The following is a 9,451-nucleotide window of genomic DNA, read 5'->3' as shown; positions in this document are numbered from 1 at the left end:
AATTGAAACTGCGTCAGGTGTGCATGTCATCTTGGTCATTACTTATGTCGAGAGCAAGTCATGTCGATCCGCTATCTTTGGTTGTGCTGCTACACCGTCTCTCCCTTAGGATGCTCATAGAGAGAGCATTATTATAATGAGCGCAATCATTAAAACAAAGGCGTTTTTTCGTTGCGACGGGATCTTCTCATAAAATTTCACCAGTTTTCTCCTCCGATTGCGAAAACATTCTGTTGGCACCCACCTACATAGGGAGAAATGATCATCACGATAAAATAAGAGAAATCAGGTCTCGCACAGAAAAATTTAAGTTCTTGTTTTTCCCTCTTGCCGTTCGAGAGTGGAACGGTAGAGAGACAGCTTGAAAGTGGTTCATTGAACCCTCTGCCAGTCACTTTATTGTGAATAGCAGAGTAATCACGTATATGTAGATGTAGAGACAGCGCCTGCGTAAAATATCTAGGCGTAACTATTCAGAGCTTCCTTAAGTGGAATGACCATATAAAATAGAGAGTTGGAAAAGCAGACACCAGAGTCAGATTCATAGGAAAAATCTTAAGGACATGTAACTCATCCACGAAAGAAGTAGCTTATAAAACGCTTGTTGGCCTGATTCTAAAGTTTTGTTCATCTACCTGGGATCCCTATCAGGTAGGACTGATAGAGGAGATAGAGAATATGCAACGAAGGGTGGTTCGTTTCGTCACGGGCTCGTTTACGAGGCGAGAGAGCGTTACGGAGATGCTAAACAAACTCCACTGGGAGACGTTACAGGACGGCCGTTGTGCATCACTGAGAGATTTGCTATTGAAATTTCGAGACAGCACTTTTCAGGAGGAGTCGGATATTATTACTTTCCCCCACATACATCTCACGTGTTGACCACGATGAGAAAATTCGAGAAATTAGAGCCAATACAGAAGCTTACCGACAATCATTCTTCCCACGCACTATTCGCGAGAGGAACAGGGTTGGAGGGATATGATAGCGGTACCGAAAGTACACTCCACCACACACCATTAGGTGATTTGCGGAGTATGATGTAGATGTAGATGAGATATACGGCCTCAAATTAACACAAATACACTGACTGAAAAAAATCACAACACCAAGAAGGAATTGTGGGACATAAACGAAAGTTGGTAGGCTTATTTTTACATCTGGAAGATGATGTCTATTCTAATTCCACGCCAGTCGCGTAAGATTTGGCGATGCAAATCAGGTGTGCCTTAAATACGCGTAGCAACGGTTGTGAACGTTAGTTACCTTTAACATTGGACGTGGTGAGCTGATGTTAGCCAAGAGTGCCTTTAAGGCGACAAAGACGTCATCTTCGACTACTCACTGAATTTGAACGAGGTCGTGTAACAGGGCTACGAGAAGGTGGATGTTCCTTCTGCGATATTGCAGGAACTTGACAATAATGTAGCCACTGTATTCGACTGCTGGCAGCGGCGGTCACGAAAAAGTACGGTGGAAAGAAGAACGGGCTCTGGACGGCCACGTGGCACTGCCGAGAGGAGAGACCATCGTGTTCGGCGTATGACCCTGGCGCATCTCACTGCATCTGCACCAGTAATTTCAGCATCAGTTGAAACCGCAGTGGTACAACGAACTGTTACAAATTGGTTACTTCAAGGACAGCTCCGAGCCAGACGCCATGCATCGTGCATTCCACTGACCCCATTTGCGACTTCAGTGATGTCAAGCGAGAGTTCATTGGAGGGCGTGGTGGAAGACTGTCGTGTTTTCCGATGAAAGTCGCTTCTGCCTCGATGCCAGTGATGGCCGTGTGTGGTTAGAAGCAGATCAGTCGATGCCCTGTAACCAGCCTCTCTGCGTTTTAGACGCTGAACCTACACATGGAGTTACGGTCAGGGGTGCGATTTCAATGAGCAGAAGCCCTCTCCTGGTTATCCCACGCACCCTGACCGCAAAATTGTGAATCGATCTATTGTGTTGCCATTCATGATCAGCATTCCAGGGGGTGCTTTCCAACAGGATAAACGCTCGTCCACACACCGCTGTGGTAACCCAACATGCTCTAAAGAGTGTCGGCGTATTGCCTTGACCTGCTCGATCACCAGATCTGTCTCCAATCGAGCACATATGGGACATCACCGGACGACAATTCGAGCGTCATCCACAAACAGCATTAATCGTAGTTGTATTGACCGTCCAAGTGTAACAGGCATGTAAATCCATCCCACAAACAGAAATCCGGCACCTATATAACACAGTGGATGCACGTTTGCATGCTTGCATTCAACGTTCTAGCGGTTTCACGGTTTATTAGTGTACCAGCAGTTCATATTTGCAATGATTTATCTCGCGCTTACCCGCTATCTTGCAATGCTGATCACTTAAATATGTTACCTAGATAAATGTATTCCCGAAATTTCATTACTCTGCATTAATTACTTTTTGGTGTTACAATTTTTTTGCGCTGGTATATTTTCGAAAGGGAACAACACTGCAACATTCCCTACAAGTCAACAAGTTTCTTAGCAACTGCGAAGATCTTTATTGCAAAAATATTGTAAGAAAAACGGTGGATTACTTCAAAGTATTGAACGTCTCAGTGAGTTTGAATCTGCGCTTTCTGGGCACACAAGTATACTATTTGCTATAAAATGCAGATGATGTAAGTGAGTAACAGAGAACTTCATGATTACTTTGTGAAGAAACCTTATGTGATTCAGAGAATGGGTAAGTATTTCTCAACTCGGCACTTCAAATAAGATAAGGATCACCTATCCAAACGAAGACAACATTTCCAAAGTAAAAACCGATAGACCTGTTCAACTGAACTGAGCACGCAAGTATCACTGGGACAAATGGCCATTGCGGATACACTTGTGCTAAAATACCCAGTAACTGAATAACTTCTTGAGGAATTTAGCAAAGCATAACCTCGCATTCTTTCCCTGATAAGTCACAGTCGAGACCGACCGACCGCCGTCTCATCCTCTCATAATGACGTCACTGGAAGCGAGGTGGCCGGGCGTAGTGTGAGTACACCGCTCTCCCGGCCGTTACCGACCTCCTTGACCTGGGAGCCGCTATTTCTCATTCAAGTAGCTCCTCAGCTGGCATCACTAGGATGAGTGAGTTTTCCGACTGCAGTGTTTCCGACACTGTTATATGTGCTGCAGGCATCGTGGCACTCCTGGACAAGCATGGGTCTTCCGACCAGAGCCTCCCCCACTGCTGATATACACCAATCGTCTTTGTCGTCGTCAGTTAGGCAGTGGCTCCACGACAGTCTTCGTTTCCGAATATCTTCGTAGACCTATGCTATTTGAGTTCTATACACTGTGAGCAACGGAAACAACTACAACAGCGAAAGGGGAACCGTGTCCTCAAGGATGGTCATCGTTACCTGGTGTATGATGCGAATACGAACTGGTTTTGAGTGAATTCCGAGCGGAGCAATCAGCCTCCTTAGGTAAGTAGGAACGTGTTTACCTAGTGAACAGTGGATCCGAGCTCGATTGCTGGGCGGGTTGGAGATTTTCTCCGCACATGGACTGGGTATTGTGTTGTCATCCATCCACCATCACCGACACGCAAGTCACCCAATGTGGCGTCACCTGAAATAAGACTTGCGGCTGAACTTCACTGCGTGGGGTCTTCCGGCCAAAATGCCACACGATCATTTCATTTTTCTTAACGGTGTTAAGTCCGAAGACCGTTTAAAAAATTGCAAGTGGCAGAAACATCTAACGAATGAGGTGAGTATTAAGGAAAGAATGCTAACTGCGGAAGAAGAGTCCAAAAATGTTCAAATGTGTGTGAAATCTTATGGGACTTAACTGCTAAGGTCACCAGTCCCTAAGCTTACACACTACTTAACCTAAATTATCCTAAGGACAAACACACACTCCCATGCCCGAAGGAGGACTCGAACCTCAGCCGGGACCAGCCGCACACGGAAGAAGAGTCCACAAAGAAAAGACAGTGTCTGTTTTCCACATTTTTAAAGAGGAATCACGAGATTTGAAACATAAAGGCTTGGAATTCGTCGCAAATATGCCAAAGCGTGAGAACCGGAAGACTGGATTGTGTAAAGCAAGAAAGGAAACTACTGGGACTACCCACAACCCCGGAATTAAATCGGAGGCTCACTTGAGCAGAGACGTTGAAATTAACTGAAGTTAATAGTTTTTTGAAAGTGGATGATGCGTCTGACAAAATAATTCTGGTGTTTGGTTTTGACGAAGCGTATAAAATCCTGTGTCAAAACGGAACTGTTCTTATGAACGGGACATTTGTCAATTCCTCGAAATAGTTTATACAGGTATACACCAGTCGTGTTGACAATCAGAAGTACAGAAGAAGAGACAGAGGTATTTTCTGTTTTATATGAGTTGCTCCCAGAAAATGTCAAATCACATATGAAAGACGATTTTATGAATTGAAAATAAGGTTCCCAAGTGGTCACCGAAAACTACAGTGCTAGACTTTGAAACGGATACAGTTAAAACTACTAAAATAATGTTGTCCGAAACAACCGTTCCGGCTTCAGTTTTCACTTGCACCTATGTCTATGGAATAAAATACCAAGAATTGACAATAACGGAATAAGGCATGGATTGAGAAGAAGTCCGTTTTGCCATATGGGCGCTGCAGTGGCACATCTTGTTTGGTTGGACGATTTGGGGGAAGGGACCAAAGAGCGAGGTCATCGGTCCCATCAGGTTGGCGAAGGATGGGGAAGGAAGTCGGATATGCCCTTTCAACGGAACCATCCCGGAATTTGTCTGAAGCGATTTGGGGAAATCACGGAAAACCTAAATCAGGATGGCCGGAGGTGGGTTTGACTCGTCGCCCTCCCGAATGCGAGTCCAGCAGTGTGGTGAGCTCTGCGCCACCTCGTTCGATGGCACATCTTCCACCGAAAAGTGTTGAAGGATCGTGGATGGTAATAATGGAGGAAATGCCCACTGGGAAAACGTCATGAAATTCGAAGACCATATGCTCTCTCAGTGAATGGAAAATTCTAGTACACCAGTTTAAGTATGCAATGTTTCTCATCAAAGGACCACGAACGCTGTCGTGGTAATTAAACTCCTCAATAAATCAAGAACATCTGAACAGATACTTCCTGATAAATAAGCTGAAGCAGGAAGCAGTATTTGATATTAAGATAGCATTGAACTGCCTTTTCAGAAAATAATAAAAAGATAGATAGATATCAACATGAGGTTAAAAGACATTTTAAGAATATGTACCGACTCGGGGAATTTAGGATGATATGGAAAATCTCTGCCTTTTTTTAAAATGGATCCGGCTGTTCGCTCCATGGATCCTCAACATGGAAACCTAGCCCAGGTGACCACGGCGCTGGAGTCGGAATGGCTCCACATCCCTGTCGATGTCTTTCAGAAACTCATTAACTCTCTTTCTGCATGTCTCGCAGAGGTCTGCGTTGCAGTAGGTGATTATTCAGGCTTCTGACGGGTGCGCACATTAATGTGACCGGACGGCGTAGTTTCGCTGTTGCCGAAAACTTTCGTGAGTGTTCCAGGACTACAATGCGGACATGGGACCGATAAATTGCAGCTCTCTGTACTAAATGTGAGCTGTTTCTATCGGGCTGTTGTAAACACACATTTCTGTATTCTTCAATGAATAATGTTTCTCGAAACTTCGTCGGCGTTCGAGTCTGCCCGTTCTGGTTTCTCAGTATGTCCGTCTCGGTCTCCCGCCAGTCAAACAAATCAGTGGCCGTTCGTGCTGCTCTTCTCCACACATGTTCGATATCTCCCGGTGGTGCTACATCTATATGTACATGGATACTCTGCAAATCACACTGAAGTGTCCGGCAGAGGGTTCATCGAACCACCTTCACAATATTTCTCTATTATTCTAATCACGGACAGAACACCTATATCTTTCAGTGCAAGATCTGATTTCCCTTATTATGATGATCGTTTCTCTCTATGTGTGTCGACGTTCACATTCCCTCGAGAAAGTTGGTGACTGAAATTTCGTGAGAGATTCCACCGCAACGAAAAACGCCTTTCTTTTAATGGCGTCCACCTCAAATATTGTATCCTGTCAGTGACACTGTCTCTCTTATTTCGCGATAGTACAAAACTTGCTGCTCTTCTTTGAACTTTCTCCATATACCCCGTTAATCCTATCTGATAAGGATCCCAGACCGCGCAGCAGTACATCAAAAGAGGACGGACAAGAGTAATGTAGGCAGTCTACATTTTCTAAGTCCTCTGCCAATAAAACGCAGTCTTCGATTTGCCTTCCCCACAACATTTTCTACGTCTTCTGTCCAATTTAAGTTGTTAGTAATTGCAATTCCTAGGTATTTAGTTGAACTTACGGCCTTTAGATTTGACTGATTTATCGTGTAACCTTCATTTAACTTATCCCTTTTAACAGTCATGTGGATGACCTCACACTTTTCGTTATTTAGTGCAATGTTGTAAGGATCAAACACTCGATCAATCTTCTAACATGAAACGCACTTTGTTAGCAGTCTTCTTTGTAGACCGATCGCGTCCTTTCAGTATCCTGTCAATGAACCAGTCTGCCCCTTGCTTCAGTTTTGAGCCTATGTGATTATTCCACTCCATATCACCAGAAACTGCCACATACAGATATCCATATTAGTAACGCCGCGAAAATTATCCAGCCCATATATAGCCAGTATCCACCTACTACATACCTGAATGGTCAGCACAGCTGATTATCAAGCAGAAGATCCATTTTCGAAAGTCAGACATTTTTTCTTGGTGGGAGGACTAGAATAGGGTGCATTGAGCCTTGTGATACCGACTGACTTCACCACTTGATCAGTAGTAGCGCCTCAAGGTCATGAAAGTTGACCACGTCTGGAAGAGTAGTGTGACCGCACCCAGTGACGTCATTGGCAGAGGACGACACGCCGGTCGGTCGGTACCCGTGGACCCTTCAGAGCATGTTCATGAGTATATATTTTATACACAACCAGTATATGGGAATGAGAGCACTTAGCGACTTCCAACAAACTTCACACACATAACTTCAAACCGTTTCAAAACATTTTCACGCTCACACCCCCGACAAACTGTTGAAAGGAAAAACGCTTATCGCTTACCACAATTTCGCAGCCCATGTGATAAAACTTCAGAATAAGAATTTGACGTTTTCATTTACTATATTTTTGCTTCTCATTCTGTTGGCAACGCATTTTGCACATAATTTCCGCGTATACGACTGAATACACCTGCGAAATTGTATCATAGTACGACGCGTAGTTGAGAAGATATGATATCGTAAACACTGAGACGCGTGAAAAACTAACTTTTCTCAGAACACTCGCCCAACTTAGCGATTTCTAACATGTTTTATGCAAGATAATTCTATTCTTTAAAGAATAAGGCGTTTTCGAGGGCAGATTACCGGTTTGCGTGAGATGGGTGACTGCATTTGTGATTCATTGATAATGGAGTCCTAGGACTTCGGCACATTTGAAGTAATATGCCAGTCTTTGCACTGCTTTGAAATATTATCATTATCTGATTGGAAATTTGTGGAGCTGTTGACGGATAATGTAACAATTAAATATCTGAATCATCTGTAACAATTCTGAGTTCAACAAACCACCATTCATACACACCCTGTCCCTACCAAGAAATCCTCAGAGCAGTCACCAGACACAAATTGTTCTGATTTACGTTGACTTATATCAAAAACTGAGCGAACGAGCCTGACAAAGTCACGAAATTTTCTTAATATTTAAAACTCACAGCAAATTGCGAAGCAATAAGATTTAGGATTGTTGAAACCAAGGGCAATAACGTCTTAGTGCCGAGCAAAGTAGCTCAGAGTTTAAGACACTGAACTTTTTATTGGGAAATGACAGAATTAATTCAATGTCATGCTATTCTCAATCAGATTATCTTTGGTTCTGTATCTGAAAAGCCTGTCTTCAAGTGTCTTCCTAAGTATCTGACTGCAAATAATATACTGTGCAAGTCACAGTTTGCGTACCTTAAGGCTTCTGGCATAGGAAAGGCTATTTACACATACAGTGAGAACGTATTTAATTCATTAGATAAGAAATTAGAGGCTACTGGCATTTTCTGTGGCCTGTTGAAAGCCTTTGACTGTGTGAATCACAGATTTCTCTTCAGTAAATTAGAATATTACGGTGTCACCGGCAGTGCTGCAAAATGGTTTGAGTCTTACCTTTTTTAACAAGAAACAACGGGTGTCGTTGCGAAATACTTGTGCAGTAAGCAATCAGTCTTCATCTGATTGGGAATTAATTACATGAGGTGTTCCTCAAGGTTCCATCTTGGATACGTTGCTTTTTCTTGTGTACATTAATGATCTCTCGTCTTTTACATTGCCAGATGCTAAGTTTGCAGATAATACAAACATGTCAATAAATAGAAAGCCAAGTACATATTTAGAAATGGCTGCTAATCAAATGTTTGCTGCCATTAATAAATGGTTCAAAGCTAATTCACTGTCACTATGCTTTGAAAAGACGCACTAGAAGCATTTCAGAACCTGTAAGAGATTTCCTTCCAGCATGAGTAAAACATATGAAGAAGTGCAGATCGAAGGAGTTGACAGTGTTAATTTCTGATATTACAACTTAATAATAAATTCAGTTGGGAAAGACACATCACAGAATTGCTGAAGCGCCTAAACAAGTCTGTACTTCCAGCGTGAATGATGTCAGATATAGGATGTATAAGCATAAAAAGAACTTGCATACTTTTCTTACTATTCTTCTCTTATGTCTATGGTACGAAAACTGAATCTAATCTAATCCGAAGTGGCATGCCATGGATGACTAAATGGTTCTTTTCATAAGGGCACAGACGATCTACTTCCCGTTCTTGTACGAGCTTGTGCTGTGTCGATATAGACCACGTCCTCGACGGGAAGTTAAAATATTTTCTTACTCATTACCCTGAAACTCCTCGATAGCCGACTCTTGTCTAATGACGGAGATTATCTGCGCGTCAATAGAACTCAGAGCGTGCTGCATGCAACACTTCTGGCTGGGATCTGGTTCTCTGACGTCACGGAGAAAGCCAGAGAAGCGCTGTGCTCGTCTGGCTGAGTCAGCTTTATGATGTAGGTAGATCACGGGGCGATGGTGGTGTAATGGTCAGCATAGTTGCCTTCCAAGCAGTTGATCTGGGTTCGATTCCCGGCCATCGCAGTTATTTTGCATTCCGTTTGCATTTGCAACACTTGAATCGTTCAGTACTGTCTTAACTTATTTTACTCTTAGGTCATAGATCATAGGAAAAGTCTATCAATTATGCGTTCGTATATGCATTGCAACTCGCTACTGCCACAACGACCCCCATGAACTTGTATTGATTCTTAATTCTCTAGGAGACTGACGTCGTCAGGTGCAGGAGACCCTGTGATATTTTTTGTTTTGTATATATTTCAGTTGTCTTGATCGCATCACAGGGTAGTA

At 43.1% G+C, this 9,451-nt stretch overlaps 1 non-coding gene across 1 annotated transcript; it reads left to right on the top strand.

The window, feature by feature from the left end:
• The first annotated feature begins 9,112 nt into the window (after positions 1-9,112).
• Trnag-ucc lies at positions 9,113-9,184 on the top strand. The gene has a single exon. It is a non-coding gene; the product is annotated as a tRNA-Gly (tRNA).
• Positions 9,185-9,451: the final 267 nt, after the last annotated feature.

The sequence above is a fragment of the Schistocerca americana genome, chromosome 6, assembly GCF_021461395.2.
Source record: "Schistocerca americana isolate TAMUIC-IGC-003095 chromosome 6, iqSchAmer2.1, whole genome shotgun sequence".
Lineage (NCBI taxonomy): Eukaryota > Metazoa > Arthropoda > Insecta > Orthoptera > Acrididae > Schistocerca > Schistocerca americana.
This window is presented reverse-complemented; position numbering and strand designations above follow the sequence as displayed.